The 15014-nt window shown below is 37.6% G+C and overlaps 1 long non-coding RNA gene across 1 annotated transcript in view; it reads right to left on the bottom strand.

Annotated features, from left to right (window-relative positions):
- LOC310906872 overlaps positions 1–3721 on the bottom strand; it is a 71165-nt gene extending 67444 nt beyond the window's left edge. Inside the window, exon 1 of the long non-coding RNA XR_014589495.1 lies at positions 3639–3721. This is a non-coding gene — a long non-coding RNA (uncharacterized lncRNA). The remainder of the gene's footprint in view (positions 1–3638) is intronic.
- Between the last annotated feature and the right edge of the window lie 11293 nt (positions 3722–15014).

Below are 15014 nucleotides of genomic sequence, written 5' to 3'. Positions count from 1 at the left end.
ATGCAGGGTCCTCATGCAGGTTCTCTCAGCCCATCCTGCCCTACACTCCCAAGTGTGTTCCCTGAGTTCATGGCCCAAGCTGTTCAGGAGAAAGACACATCTCTTCCCTTCTTAGGGTTCCCATTTGAAACAGGCTGCAGCAGCAAAATACCTTTTTTCTTCCCCAGGTACTTCAAGGAGAGGAGACTGTTGTTGTTTTTTGTTTGTTTATTTTTCTTTTCCTTTAAGAAAAATAAAAAGGAGGTTTTGCCTTTACCAGAAAATACAAAGAAAGGGGAAGAGCCAGTACTTCTCACACTAGGAGGAGCTAGTAAGGAGATAAAGAGGTCCCAAATAATTACAGTCTCATATTTGGTCCCAGCCTCAGGACATTTTTAAAGCAGAATGGGAGTCCATTTTTTACAGCAGAGTGCTATGGATTGCTAGTGACATTGCTATATGCAGTACTTGAATTAGGAACTAGAAACAAATTAAACTGCTTCACCCTTTGTGTGACAAAATTCATGAGAAATCAGAGAAAAAGCAGGCAAATTTTTCTGAAGAATGCTTTCCCTGTGCTTGCAAGATGAAAGCAAGCTTGGTAACAGAATAATACTTGTATTATTTCCTTCTTGCTAAGGGGCTCAATCATTAAAGTTGTGCTAATAAAGTACACTTCAAACATCTGATTAGTGTCCTAATAAATCCATTAAGGGACTAATTTATCACAGTGCCATTTTTCCACTTGGCCAAATGCAACAGGAGACAAAAAAAATTCAGTGAATAACAGGAAAAATCTGGAGCACTGTCTCCCTTTTGTTTCCTTTGTATCACAATAAAGATGACTTAATGTATTTTGAATGTGGTTAATTTTAAACAATTTTCTCTTCTTCTTATCTTAAGTGCTAAGTGGTTGTGGCAAGGTTAAATCCTAAAGGATGAGATGAGGTTTTGCTGTTAAATGTCTGCCACAGTATTCAGGCAGTCAGGGGTGCTGTGATTTACTCCTAATGGAACACCTGAAAAATGGTTAGTCCTAATAAAAATGACTGGGAGAAAGGAATCATACCTACTGTGTTCATTCCTCCTTTAACAGTAAGTAAACAGAACAGACAGAAACAGAGATTTGGCAGAATGTATCTTCATTGAAAAGAAGCTCTATGCAGCAGGATGGATTTGTAGAACACCTACAGTTCAAATGTGTAGAATTTTAATGATTTGGTGCTGAGAACATGTGTCCCCACTACTGGAATTTTGAAAGTTTTGAGTCAGTCTGTTTCTGATGTGGTCAACAGAGTGAACACTTCCTCATGGCTGGATTAGACACCTTAGATTTCATTGCAGGTTAGCGCAGGCCAAAACATCTCCATAGTGCAACTCCAAGCCTGGTAAGGAGGAACTTAGCACATTTGGACTCACATCCAAAGTCTGTTCCTTGTCTGAACTCAAAAATTAATAGTTGTTGCCTTTGAGTCTCTCAACTAAGAGGTTCTGACATGCATGGGAATTTCTTGGCCATCTCCATGGCATAGCCAAAGCGACTTTCCCTTTGGAATCTAGTCTTCCTACCAGGTAGGATTAAGGGTTATTAAAAAATCATGCTTGCAAAGATTACAGGTGGGTTTCTGCATCCGTGCAACACATTATGTTCCTGAAAGACAGAATTTACAGCCAGAGCTACAGGATTGCAATGCACAGGTGTGAAAAAATAGCTGCTTCCAGGGTTCCAGAAATCTAGGATATTATTTTAGACAACAAAATAAATAAATTGAATATTTAAATGTCTCCCATTTATACTACTTTAGGAAAAATACAAGAATTGAACCAGATAGAGCTGACAAGTCAGTCATTGCAAAGTTTAAAGAAACAATTAAACTGTAAACACAATTTCAATATTTTTTTAAATATAAGAAAACATGACAAAAAACATTTTCGAAATTAAATGAAATGTTTCAAAGTTGGAAAAAAATGTGTTATCTGTAATGTTTCTATGTCTGTTCTGAAAAAAAAAGGACAGTTGGTGTTTTTAAATATTACCTTAAGAAGAACTTTCTAGCTGCCTTTTTTTTAAAAAAAATCTAAGATAATAGGAAAACAAAAATCAAAACAAAAAAAGCTGTACACACACAGGAATTTAAGTGTAAGGTATCTCTTTATTGGACCAAAGTTCTGGTCCTTGCCCTAAAAAACAGATCAGCTTTCATTTCTACCTGAAATATTTTTTTCTGCACCAAAGTCCAGGCCTCAGCATTCAGTGACAGGTTATTCAAATCACGAAAATTCAATTAAATATTTTTACTTCTGCAATTTAAATTGCCTGTCATTTCCTATTTTTGTCCACACCACTCACCACCTACATGCTGTGCATCTTGCTCTTGAATCCTCCTGAAGAGCTCCAGTTAATTTATTCATCATTGGTAGTACTGTATATGTCTTCAGGTTTAAAATGCATGAAGACTCAAAATTTAACTTGAATTTGCCTTAATCTTGTCATCTTTGGATCTTGTAATCAAGTTACAGAGTAAAGATATAGTCAAATTTTCTCTAGCTTCATTAGAGAGGTAGTCTTGACTGTAGGAGCATTGTCTTACAGAAAATACTACTTCTCTCTGATAGAAGACTCCTACACTTGTGTCCATCAGTAGTTCCCCTTCTTTCTCTCTCTTCTCCCTAATACTGTCACAAAAGTGATGGTGTCTCTGAGAACCTCTTTTCATGCAGTTGCTACAGAGGTTCGGTTATGTAGCACAGGATTTGTTGCAGAAATTTACAATCAGTTTGACTTCCGTGACATGCCCACAAAGATAAAGAATATAAATCCTAGGTTACCATATTTGAGTTTCAAGAATTTTCGTGTAGTTCATCAATTTCTTTTTATCCATAAGAAATTGTGGAGGTTTGGCTATGGACCATCAAGAATGAAAAAAGGAAACATCTCTAGGAAATAATCTAACTCACCCTTGAAGCAGAAAATAGATAAGACAACCCCTTAAGTTTTCCTCCAGCACACATTCTGTGGTCCTTACAGTTTTGCACAGAATACTCGGTTCTGGAAAATTTGTCGTTATTGTGATTTTATCAATACATGTCCATGGGAAGTTTAATTATTAATCAATTATGATTCTATGATTTGGTAATCCCTCAGCAGTTGGAGAGGGAATTTGAATGTATATTTTCAAATACCTTCTAAAGAACAAAGAATTTCTTTTGTTCTTTAGAAGGTATTTGAAAGAGGAAGCCAAAATCACCATATTTTTTTTGAATTGCCTATTTCTGCACTTTTTTTAGAGATATATTGCCTAGATCAATAGCTTTAAAAGAGGCTATTACAAATATGAGAAAAGATACATCCGCAAATATTTCTTCTTGACCTCAATGATACAGTATTTCATTTGGAATTTATGAACATTTTATACACCAATTTTTTCTTCATGTGAAGGCTTAAGAAAAGTCTCAAAGCTTACATTTGCTTATTAAAAGAATAAAAGAGGAAAAGAACAAAGCTATATTAAAAAAATCTTATCACCATGGTAACTAAACACAAGCTAATCTTATAACCAAATTTTACTGGGATGACAGACTAGATCATTACCTCTATATCACTTAATCAGATATTAAGAAAACCCCAAATAAATTATTTCTCAACAAATAATAATTACCTGAATACAGAATGCTAAAAAAGTAATGAAAAGACATAGCTTCAGACATGCTTATATGATATAATCAAACACTGTCAGACAAGTACTTTTGTTTTAAAACTTTTAGAGACTATTGGCAAAGAGGAATACGTGAAGTTAATGATTACTTTGCTTTCAAAGAAGAGGGTAATGTCTAAAGGGTAACTACCTGTACTATTGAAAATACTCCTACCAAGTTTTTTAGAGACGATCAAAATTGCAGCCAGTATTTTGCACTGACAAAAAAGTAGGAGATGTGTTTGATTGGCAGAAGTGCACACTGAGCTGCTCGCCTTGCCATGCACCACCTACCCGTGCTCCAAATGTATGACAATTTACAGGGATGCAAACTTTTTAAAATGCTGCAGAGTGCAAACACCTCAGATCAGTAAAGAGGCAGAAAAGATCTATGAGACTAATTACTATCAGCAGGAGAGAAAGAAACATCAGATTAATTTCTTTGTCCACTTAGGATTTGACCTTTCAGCTGAAGGTACCAACAAAGGTTTCCATCTAATGGCAGTTTTGGTGGCAGTTTCTGTGACATGCCCATCCATCTACAGCTTTCTACCACTTGGTATCACCACTCCCAATAACTGAATACCCACTTCATTATTAGGACTTGGATTGCACTGAGCAACACATTTTTATGAGTTAACACCTATGCAGCCCTCACAGAAAGCCTGGACTTCTCTACTTCACTATAATATATTGCCTGCTGTCCTGTACTTTATGGAGCAAAATATTAATGTTCAGTATAACAAATTCCCCACAAAAATAAATTAGCTTAGTGACCATCACTTCATGGCACACTGAAAATGTCACTATTCCTCTTTGAATATTTAATCTGCTATTTAATATGCAGAGTCACTTTTTTAGTTCTGGTACTGACCAAGCTATTCTGAATGATTTGTTGGGGGTTTTTTGTCATTTTTTAGTTTGTTTGTAGGGTTTTTGTTTGTATTTATATTTTGTATGGTCCCATCAGGCCTAATAGAACAGAATGTTATATACCTTATGTTATAACTAATATGCATTATTTTCAGCCCCTGATAAAAGCCCATAAAAACATTTCTCAATAGTATTGTTGGCAAGTTTTCTTTCAATACTTCCTAACAACCAGCTAATTATACACTATGTCAGATGCTGGACCTTTTTTTTCCCTCAGGCTTGTTGTAGGATTGCCTTCATTTTAACTTCATGTTACTTCTTATGTGGTCAGATACCATTTCCAGTAACCAATGAATATTTCAGTATTTTATATTAAGTGTTCATTGGAGCAGGAAATCAAATGATGTTGTTTTGCTTCCCTAGCAGGTACTCTAACTACTGGCCTGTACAGCCCCAGCCTCTCCTGTTTTCTGTCTTTCACTTAATGAATTTTTAAGTAGTATGTACAAAGTGGATTTATTACAAGACAATGAAACTTAAGGAATGGTGGAAAAACTTCATAGTCCTTGATGCTTAAATCAATGGTCTCTAAAAGAAGAAGGGGGGCAAAAATATACACTTAATCATGTTAAATGACATCTAAATGTGTATTGGGACTTCTGTGTTCCAAAAGCAAATATCTATCTTGTCAATTCTGCCAGTACTGTTATATTATAGAGACTAAGTGATTTGAAGGTACCAGAGTTTAGGCAATGATGAGTAAAATTTAGTTGCAGAGTCAGGTTCAGTGGCTGCAAGCCTAATGGATATTCTGTGGATATTAGTGGGAGCTAAGGGCTACACTGAAGCACTTGGAGGAGCATGTGAGTACATAATCTTTTTGACGTACCCACAACAGGGTACCCAGACTCTACAGGATTTATCTGATTGCTAAAGAGACAGCAAATAGTTTTCTATTTCTTAAAAACCTCAGCATGAAAGTCATCCTTAAGAGCTCTGTGGAATCAGTTTTCCACACTTCACTCATTCTTTTATGGGTGGTTTCCAGCTCTAGATGAAGTGCAAGTGAGGGAAGACTAGGGAAATATACTGAGATCTTGAATGAAAAAGAATTTTCTCTGGGTTTAATTATTTCTAATTTAGATGACAAAAATAATGTCAAGTGAAGCATGTTAAGAATTGAAAACCATTTACTGAGAATGTGCTGTCATAATTCAAATCTGTGCTATCCATGAAACAATGCCAGCATCATCTCACTTTATAATAGCAAGTCATTTTAGCACAGCATTTCAGAGGTTCTATTACAATCTCCAGGAAGCAATAAACATCTTGAAGCAAATTTCATTAAGATTTTGTTCGGAAAAAGTGCAAAATGAAATAAAGCCCTGAGAAGACAGGCTCACTGAGGTATCAATGACATCAAGAAAAGGAAGATATGAATTTGTTCTCTCACTGCAGCCTCACCTCAGTGGATAAGGGTAAAACAACATACATAGGCAGGATAGGAAACATTCCAATTTTCCTTACTGAACTACTGTAACATAGAGCTGGGAGAGAAAGACTACCTGGAATCAAACCTATCCTTCATATTATGAGGAACTGTATGATAAGAAGACAGTAAATTGAGTAAACAAGGTTGGTTTTCCAAACAGAAACAACCATGGACTCACCACACAAAATTTACTGAGACCTAACACAGGACTGAGTAACTGATAGCTATGCCAAAAGCCTACTTGGTTGCTTAACTACCATAAGGATACAACTATGGAGAGCAAAAACTTCATGGACAGATGATTCTGGAAAAGCCTTCACACACTTGAAACAACAGATCTGCAAGAAGCCAGTCCAGCTTTACAGTATTTATTGCCAAGAGGTAGGCCTCTTAGGAAATGGAAGACAATGAACACTTTATTCTCTACCCCTGCACAAAACCAGTTACTCGGGAAACATCTCTGCATCAACAGAAAGGATGGCACTAGTAACAAAAGAGGCAGAAGAGTTCCGATAGAGCACACTCACTGAGTAAACAAGTTCAATAAAAAATTGACCTTTTCCTATCTGAACAACAGAGAAAGCAAGAATATGCATCCCAAATGCAAATACATGGCATTTAATGCCATTTGTCTTTAAGAGGAGAAGGAAAAAAAAACAACATGGCATACCATTTCTCCCTAGAAATCAAGAAGAACTGGGTCTGGAAAGGAAGTTGGAGGTCTAAGCAAGTGTAAGGGAAATGAAGAGAGATGGCCATCAAGGAAGTTCAGTTCTCAGCTGCTCTATGTAGAGGATTCGATGGTGTCTCACCAGCGCAGAGCAGCCATGACTAGAGCTCCTGATTAGCCTGGATGGAACAAATAGCATCCAGAAAGAGAAGTGATGAGGAAGAAGTCTTGAAGGAAAGAATTTGACACCGCATGCTCTATTCTTTCTTTTCTTGGATGCAGAGGCAAACTTTCCTTGTGGGAAACTTGACAAAATATAACGGGCAACCTCTCCATGCTCAGGTAAAAGAAGGAAAACATTTACTATGCCATTAGTTCCTCTACTTCTGGCAGTCAAGGACCGGATAGGTTCTCCTGGATCAATATCAGACTTCTATTCCACATTGTGAGTAGCTCTAAGAACATGGCTCTTCTTTTAGAACACCATACACTTGAATTTTAAAAATTCCACTTGTGGATTGTACCTCCTGTTTTAGGCTTAACACATTAATGGATTTGTAAAGTTAACACTGCATTTAATTTATTCCTACAAACTATTTAAAAAATGGTACAGCCATCTTCTAAAATGTTTATCCAAGTAAGTTTTTTATTTATTGCTGTTGGATAAGTTTTATAGTTCCTAAATTATTAAGTTCTTATAGTTCTAAATTATTCTTTTGTCTAACAGCCTAAAAGCCATTTAATATTCTCACATAAGTTTTAAGTGACAGAAAGACCTTTCTCATTCCCTTTCCTATTCAGGTATATGGTCTAATATAGCATCCAAAAAGTAAGAAAACAACCCTCATAGAAAAAGGGTTTTATCATTTTTTTATAATTCTGTACAGATAGGAAAAATTTCTATTTTATTGAAAAAAATATATACTTAATCAAAAGCAATTTTCTTTCTGGCACCTTCCTTACCTGGGCTATCCAGGTATTCCTAAAAGTTTACACTCATGCAGACAATCAAAGAATTTTATTTTCTTTTGTATGTCAGTAAACGAAACATTAAGACAGAAAAGGGAGATGGAGGACTTAAGACATAAGAGAACAGGATGTGCAAATGCTTCATATCTTTCTGCTTTTGTACTTGTGAGTAGGAATGACTCCTACAGATGCTGCAGTTAATGCTAGACTTTATGTAGATGAGATTAGGGGACAAGGAGGAAGCATTCAAAGGTTGAGAGCTTATAGTGGTGGCATTACTTTTCTTCCTTGGGATAGCCTGAGTTGTGTGCCAGGGCTTGAATCTTCCCTCTAATTACTTCCTGACCCAGTGAACAAAACACATTGGTCACACATCCAAGTCTCTCATGCTGTGATTTACTCTTCTTTGCAGCACTATGCTGGGCCATTAGACAAATCATCCATAGCACTTTCTAAGATCATGAGTCGATGAGTTGGATTACTGCCAATTCAGAAAAGTCCTGCTAAAAGTAGCTGTTAAAAGTTATTCAGCAGAGGTCCTGAATTTTTGAAATTATCAGCACCAGAATTTAAAGGTTCCACATAATTTGCAGTGGCCTTTGGTACCCTTTTGAAAAGCAACAAAAAGAGAACATACACTTTTTAAATAACCCTTATAGGAAATGTTTATTACATATAAGGTATATCCCTTTTCATGCCAGGGTCCTCCTGGCAGCCAGGAGGGCCAACCCTGTCCTGGGGTACATCAGGCCCAGCATCACCAGCCGGGCAAGGGAGGGGATTGTCCCGCTCTGCTCTGCACTGGGGCAGCCTCACCTCCAGTGCTGGGGGCAGGTTTGGCTGCCACAGGGTAAAAAAGACATGAACTATTAGAGAGTGTCCAAAGGAGGGCAATGAAGATGGTGAAGACCCTTGAGGGGAAGCTGTGTGAGGGGCAGCTGAGGGCACTGGGTCTGTTCAGCCTGGAGGAGAGGAGACTGAGGGGAGACCTCACTGCAGTTACAACTTCCTCAGGAGGGTAAGAGGAGGGGCAGGCACTGATCTCTTCTCTGTAGTGACCCAAGAGAAAACAGGACCCAAGGGAATGGCCTAAACTTGTTTCAGGGAAGATTTAGGTTGGATATCAAGGTAAGGTTCTTCCCCCAGAGGGTGGCTGGGCACTGAACAGGCTCCCAAGGGCAGTGGTCACAAAACCAGCCTGACAAAGCTCAAGAAGCATTTGGTCAGTGCTCTCAGGCACAGGGTATGACTCATGAGGATGGTCCTGTACAGAGCCAGAAGTTGGAGTCAATAATCCTTGTGGGTCTCTTCCACCTCAGCATATTCTGTGATTCATTGACAAAAGTTACCATTTTTACTTGCAAACAAGACCATCTGCAACTCTAGATATAGCTAATCTTCACTTTTTTTGGCCTGTTTCATTGCCATTGGGGCAGGGAAGGAGACATGACTGCATAAACTACTAAGGCTATAAAAGGAAATCTTGGTTCATTTAGTGTAGCTTGATCCTTGCAAGCGCTCGAATAGTCTTTTGAAAAGAGAACTGATGAATTTATTATATACATACCACTTATTGCAATAAAAAAAAAAAAAAAAAAAAAAAAAAAAAAAAAAAAAAAAAAAAAAAAAAAAATCCAAGCCTCCTAAAGTCTCATGTGGTATTCAGTATAAAGAAGGATTAGTTCCCCAAAGTCAATGCTACTCTTAACATTCAGAAGTTCTGCTGCAATGATGGAGATATGAATTATGGCTGTAGGCACAATGAGCCAAACCTGTGATAGAAAAGCAAAGCTAGCTATTCTTTTTTTCTTTATCTCAGCAGTAGTTTAGACTGAAATGGTCCTCTCAATAGAAAAGGAAGTCCTGGGGTGAATTTTTAAATCAGTATTCAGGTGGAGTTCTTCAGCATGATAATAGTGCTCTCACACATGGCTTCTAAGGAGCTGTTACAAATAGATTTTTGCAAAGTACCGCATTTTTGTATTGCTTCTTCTGAATACCTTAAAACCCCAACTGTATCATTAATATTTCAATCTAAAGCCTAGGATAATCTTTAACAACAAAGGATGTGAAGAAGGGAAGAAAAAAAGCATTGAAATATCTAATGTGTCATTTAGTAATGAGCAAATATATGGAGGCTTCTGCTTAATTTCTACTTGAAAATACAAGTCCCAACGGTGTAAAACTGAGCAATATTGGAGCTGAAACCATTTGTCTGTGCTACAGGAACCCCAAGAGATGTAGATCATGATTGAACTCCATTATTGCTGACATTTAACAAAGCCATTAAAAAGAGTGCTCTCATTCCTACCACTTACTGTCAACTACTGAGTAAATCTAGTTAAGGTGAAGAGTACAAATTTGGAATGAGATGAGGACAGGAAGGTTGTAGGGGCATTCAGGCCAACATGAAGCATTTGTAATGGCTAACAGAAAAATGAATACATGCATATGTCTGCACACACACATAAATGCTATTATAGGCACACACAAGCATAAAGGCACTTGTCATGATCACTTGACACCAAGCCATGGATTCCTCACTTATTTCATCAAGGTCAGTAAGGGAAGATTGACTTTGAGCACAAAGACATTAGCACCTAAGGAGACCATGTATCTCAAGTAAATGATAAAATATGAGACTCAACAGATGATGAATCAAGCCAAAAGTGACAACTGACAGAGAATGTGAGCAGACAAAAGAAAGGAGTTTTCAAGAGCCTTACTGCTATGTAGAAAAGGATGGGATACATTAAAAAATGTAAATTCCAGTTTATTCCCACTGTCTCTGGTCTCGCCACTGGGCAGCACTGGAAAGGGCCTCCCTATGTTCTTTTGCAGCCTCCCTTCAGGTATTTCTATACATTGATGAGATCTCCCTGAGCCTTCTCTTCTCCAGGCTGGGCAGTCACAGCTCTCTCAGTCCTTTCTCATATGAAAAGTGTCCCAGTCTCTTACACATTTCTGTGGGCCTTCAGTCATATGGCCACTTCAATCATTAGTGTTTCAGTTTTCTGTACTCTTTTGCAAATGCCGTGATCTTTGTCTCTATCTTTTTGAAAACTGAAGCTTTACAGCCAGTGAAATTGCTACACTATTTTCCTGTTAGAAGATCAAGGAAAATTATCTTCAATTACAGATGTTCTGATGATTTCTGGTGTTGTGATGTACAACATCCCTTCCCAAATGGATTTGAAATTGGCTAGAGAATACAATTATTCCACACTCTTCATACTTCAAAGCTTTGTCCAAAGCCCAGTGTATACATATGAGCTCAAGCACATTTGATTTCCTAGTTCTATGAAGAGGAGGAGGTGGGGTTTACTTCATCTAGAAACTAGAGCAGAAACAGCTGCTGGGAGTTAGTTGCATTTCATTTGCAGCACATTCCTGCACAAACTCTGTGTAGAATAATGCTGGATGACATTTTAAGATCAATGTGAATCTTTGAATCAGAGCAGAGCATTCAGGAAAAGAACTGACACTCAGGAGACACAAAAGCCAGGCTTATTTTCTCTTTTCATGGTGATAATTTTGTATTGTCATTACACTTAAATGAAACAGGCCTGTTTTCCTGACCATTCAGATAATATTTTCTGGAGTCAAAACATTAGCTTGCTTCCTCCTTAAATAAAATGGGATTACAAAAAGAAATGAAAGGGGTTTAGAATTATAAAATAGTTGTCTGCTGCTCATGAATTCCTGCAGTAACAGGAACTGAGCACATTTGACAGCTCTTCAGTATAATGTATTTCACCTGAGAGCAAAAATTTTAGTTATAACATCCCTTGAAACAAAGCAACTAGTACTAGCCTTCAGAGTGAATCTTCATTGGACAATAAGGAAAATTTAATGAGAATATTATTAGTCATCCTGCACAAATACTTCAAATGGCTCAAGGAAGAGAAATGATAAAGAAAGTGCTGTGTATATGCTATGGCTTTGAGAGGAATATTGGATCTTCATTTGCAGTGATAAAATTCCAAACAAGTAGAAGGAAAGTGTGACAAGTACTGTTTTCCACCCCTCATCACTTTAGCAACTCAGAGCAGAGTTAAATTGCTCTGCAGCACTGAGCAGCACTTGAGACACAGGAATGGTCAGGCTGTTGGCAAAACAGGCTTCATTTTGTCTGGTATTTAATTTCTGTGTTGTTGGTCCTGACCCTTCAGCAAATGATGCTCTGAAATTAGTGCTGGGAGCTGCAACAAAAGGATGTGGCCACTCACCTATTTCTTCACAAACTAGTAAAACCCTTAATGGTGCAGTCCAGAGAATTAAGTCATTATATTTCAGCATTCTATCACCCACTACCTGGTGTGGATTTACAGAGGCTTGAATTACATACTTTAGATCCTTACAAAGTGAATAGGGATAGTAAGTTAAGAATGGAACACACAGCTGGCCTTGCTTTCTAATTAGGATCAAGGCAGGTATCCATAAATTGTGGCAAAGTCAGTCATATACAACATATCATTTCTTACTGAAATCTTAGGGTGCCCATGGGAAACAGTTTCAGAACCTGACACACTGTAAGACATATAAAATGATTTTAGCCACAGCAACCTAGGGCAAAAGGGAAAGTATTTGTGTCAGCATTATAAAGTAATAAATTAATTCAGCCAGGATACAGCAGACATGGCCAGTCTTATCCTCAGATTTCTCCCACTTCCTCAGCAGTTCTCTAAGCACAGCACAACTGTGTAACTGTGGAAGGGTAAAGGGAGAAGCACTTTTTGTCCATCCTTTTAGCAGTCAGACATCATGCAGCAAAAAAATTACAATACAGAAATATAAAAAACAAAAAACAAAAAAAAAAAAAAAAAAAAAAAAAAAAAAAACAACAAAAAAAAAAAAAAACAAAACAAAAAAAAAAAAAAAAAAAAAACCAACAAAAAAAAAAAACCAAAAAAAAAAAACCAAACAAACAACCCACCAGTTAAAAGGCTCCTGTAAGCCTCAAAAGTTCTTGGAGCCTGACCCCAGAGAAGCTCAGAAGTTCAAACACCAGCTGTCTCACCCTACATGTGAAATGGCCAAGGGATGCTTTGCTGCCAGCACAAGTTTTATCACCCAGACATTGCACAGTACATTCTATTGACAGCCAGGTAAATATGCTTGCACCAACACCAGCCCCTTTGTGTCCTTCACAGGTATCAGACCTCTCAGAATGAACATGTCACTTTTATCATTAATTTCAGAAATAAATAATACAAATAGATTACTTTTCCAATTTGGACCTGAAGTACACTATTATTTGGATTTGTGGCTAGAAGAGCACAGATTACCCCCTCTTGCTGTGCCTGTGTTATGCCATATTTGCACTGAGTAGGATGGGGGTGAGACAGGAATTTGTGAAGAGACAGACAGGACAGCTGACCCTAGCTGATCAAAGGGATATTCCATGCCATATGAAATTTTGATTAACAATAAAAACTTGGGCAAAGTAAGTAGCAGGAGGTAGCAGGAATCAAGACAGTCCTGGTTATGACTTTTGTCTTTCCAAGTAACCATTACACATGATGGAGCTCTGCTCTCCAGGAAGTGCCTGAACATCTGTCTGCTGATAGGAAGCAGTGAATAAAGTCTTATTTTGATTTGCTTGGGTGTGCAGATTATTTCACTTATTAAACTGTCTTTATCTCAAGTCAAAAGTTTTCCTGGTTTTACTCTTCTGATTCTCTCCTCCACCCTGCTGTGGGGGAAGAGAGTGGGCAGGCAGCTGGGTGAGTGCTCAGCTGCTGGCCCTGCTCAGCCCACTGCAGGTACGCCAGCAAGCCTGGTATTTACCATCAGAGGCCATGGGCACTGCTGAAACAGGACAGTGTACACCTCTCCTTCAAGAGCTATTGGCTTTGATACAGTTGAGTAACTTCAGACAGCAGAGGCTGAAATGCTGACTAAGACTGCCACCAGCCTGAAAGACAGCACAAAACTGAGGTAGCTGAGAACAAGGCTACAGTGAAAGTAAAACCAAAAGGAAAGCCAAACACAAATCTTCTAGGTAAGGTCTTCACCTATGGATGGTGATGATACCCAACTGATATCACCATGCATCTTCCTCCAATTACTATTACTCATGTCTAAGAAGTAGATGAATCTGTCTAGCCTGTAAATCAATTAAATATCAAACAGCTACATTGGATTGGCATTGTGTCCAAACCAACAAAACTAGAGAACATGAAGGGAAATAAAAGAAAAATCAAAAACCTGAGCCCTTCATCATGATACAAGGACTACTTAAGAGCATCAAACCATGAAGATCAGACAAGTCAAGGTTTTGGGGTTTTTTAATACCTAATGAAAAATTCTGAAGTGCTCAACATAGTAATATTTTAGTACCTAGATCTCCATTGTGGAAACAGTACAGTACAATAAGGATTCTTCATCAGTATTTTAGAGTAAAAAATAGTGGACCGCCTCTTCCAAACTGGAGAGAAGAAAAATATTTTCCTATAGTTCATTCATATAAATTAGAAAAGTTAGTTAAAAAGATGACAGTAAGAAGCAAAGTTGTACACAAGTGGCTTTATACTAATATTACTGTGGAATTATACTAATGCATGTTTAGTTAGGCAACAAAGGAAGAGCACAGATTTCTAAGAGCATAGCTTTCAATACAAAGTTGCTGGTTAGGATAGCTAGGAGACAAGGATATGGTGGGGTGTGGGGAGATTTTTCCAGTTCCTACAGAATGATAGAAAAAATACAGGAAGAAAACAAAAAAAGAATCCTTTAGCAGACAAAGGACAAGAATTCATGAGCTGTTCAGCAGCCTGAAACATGAAAAAAGTGAGTACATGAAATAAAAATGGGTTCAAATTACCAAGTGTAAAAGACTCAAATGAGAAAGCCTAGGATAAAGTGAGACACGTTGTTTCTTGATAATAACCACAAAAAAATTTCAGTACGTGAGAGTCACAAGAGGAAGCCCAAAGAAAGAGAAAAAAGGCAAAAATTCTGTGTGGAAAAGGAGAGGAAAGGCAAGACCCAACTGAATCAGTGAATATTGAGATGTTTCAGAAAGTATCACACCACATAATTATCGTCATCTGAGTTTTCAGAATTCTGGCCTAGAAAAATATTTGGTGTGACCCACACTACAAATCTCACTGAATTCTTTACCTATTCTTCTGCATTAGAACAGATGAAAATCAGAGGCCTGAAAAGAAGTTCCAGAAAAGATGGAAAATGTCATTATCTGCCTTTCACAGGGGTAACAACAAGGAGTCAAAAAAATCATAAAATAGCTTGAACTCAATTCCAAAGAAAAGACTGGAACATATAATTAAGTCTATTTTCAAGCAATACACAGACAGTGAAGATGAATGTTTAA

Source organism: Zosterops lateralis, assembly GCF_965231275.1.
Source record: "Zosterops lateralis genome assembly, chromosome: 3".
Classification (NCBI taxonomy): Eukaryota; Metazoa; Chordata; class Aves; order Passeriformes; family Zosteropidae; genus Zosterops; species Zosterops lateralis.
Note: the sequence above shows the minus strand (reverse complement) of the source record. Positions and strands in the feature narration are given on the sequence as shown.